This window comes from Jaculus jaculus, chromosome 8, assembly GCF_020740685.1.
Source record: "Jaculus jaculus isolate mJacJac1 chromosome 8, mJacJac1.mat.Y.cur, whole genome shotgun sequence".
In the NCBI taxonomy this organism is placed as follows: Eukaryota; Metazoa; Chordata; class Mammalia; order Rodentia; family Dipodidae; genus Jaculus; species Jaculus jaculus.
The window spans coordinates 36,581,574-36,583,358 of record NC_059109.1 but is presented as its reverse complement, the minus strand read 5'-3'; the positions used below and the strand labels follow the sequence as shown (position 1 = coordinate 36,583,358).

Genomic DNA, 1,785 nt, shown 5'->3' with positions numbered 1-1,785 from the left:
AATTGTATTGAATCATCCCTGAATCTGTAGAATGAAGCTTACTTGGTCATGGCATATGAGCTTCCTTATGTATTCTAGAATTTGGTTTGAGAGTATTTTATGTGGAGATATGTTCATCATTGGCCTAAGATTTTATCTTTTGGTTGTGTCTTTATCTAGTTTTGGGCTCAGAGTAATGCTTACTTCATAGAAAGAGTTTGAAAGAATTTCTTCTCTTTCCATTTTATGGAATAGTTGGGGAAGTATTGTTTTCCATACTTTTTTCTTTTAAAGGTCTGATAGAATTCTGCTGTGAATCCATCTGAACTTGTGTTTTTTTTTTTTTAAATGCAGCTGATTGTTTTTTTTTTTTAATTACAGCTTCAATATCATTACTTGCTGTAGATCTGTTTAAATAATTGTTCTCATCTTGTTTTAATTTTGGTGACTTGTATATCTAGAAATTCATTCATTTGTTTTAGATTATCCAATTTGGTAAAGCATAGTATTGTAAAGTAAGTTCATGAATTTTGTTGTTAGTTGTTGTAATGTCTCCATTTCCATCTCTAATTTTGTAAATATAAGTCTTCTCTTTCTGTGTTTTGGTTAATTTGGCTAAGGGTTTATTGTACTGTTTATCTTTACAAAGAAGCAACTCCTCATTGTTCTGATTCATTGTATTATAATTTTTAATTTCTATTTTACTAAATTCTGCACTGATCTTAATTACTTCTTCTTATCTACTGTCTGGGGTTGTTTTGGCCTTGTTTGTCCAGTCTTCTAGCCTCAAGTATTAAGTAGGATTTCACAGAAATTTTCTTGTTGCTATTATGAAAGATAACATAGATTATCTTGGAGTGAATAATTTATAGCTTTTACTTTTATTGAAAGTTGAAATGCTTCTATAGCCACATCAAACCATAATATTATTGAGAATATTTTGTTTTTATTTATTTATATCCTTTCTCTTTCCAGGAAGTAGTTGAGAAAACTTAAAAGGCTAAGCAAATCAGTAGTAATGATGAAAATAATCAAATAAACATGTACAGAACATATTTTCTATCACAACCTATTCGATTTTTCTGTTTTCTTTTTTTGTTTTTCACATAGAACACTTCATGAATTGGTTGTGTCATCCTTATACAGGGGCCATGCTAAGCTTCTCTATGTCATTCCAGTTTTAGCATATGTACTGCCGAAGCAAGAACTTCTTTTTTCAGAGAGCTCCAGATACATGCACCACGTGGTGTAGGTGGCTTTACATGGGTACTAGGGAATTGAACCTGGGTTCTTTGGCTTCACAGGCAAGCTCCTTAAAAACGAAGCCATCTCTCCAGCCCTGTGTGCGATTTTTCTATTGTACCATTTTCACATTTAATTCACAGTTTTCTTGAAGCCAAAACAAAAGGGAAAATAGTCAGGAAATAATTCTCATTATCAATACAAAAAGATATTTTTGCTCCTAAAAAAGAAAGTTTCCTTAACAATGAACTGTAAAAGGTATTTCCTAATAAAACATTTATAGGATACATGGAATGATATAGGCTATAGCCTCTGTATTTTTTCTCTTTTATTATTATTATTTTTATTAAGCGGAAACCTTGTATGGACACTTCATATGCTGGTGCCACCATTTCCCTCCTCCCTGCCCCCAGCCCACTGAGGGTCCTCCTTAGTGGGAATGCTAGTGTTCACCAAGTAGTTACAGGTTATGAGTTTTGAGAGCAGCAGTCTGCCGTCTGGGGAGGATATTCCTTCCCATGCTGTTGTTCTTAGTCTTTCCACCCTCCTTTCCACAAACGTCCC

General features: G+C 33.3%; 1 non-coding gene across 1 annotated transcript; it reads right to left on the bottom strand.

Annotated features, from left to right (window-relative positions):
* Nucleotides 1-1,079: 1,079 nt before the first annotated feature.
* LOC123463122 lies at nucleotides 1,080-1,187 on the bottom strand. Its single transcript, XR_006638732.1, has one exon. It is a non-coding gene; the product is annotated as a U6 spliceosomal RNA (small nuclear RNA).
* Nucleotides 1,188-1,785: the final 598 nt, after the last annotated feature.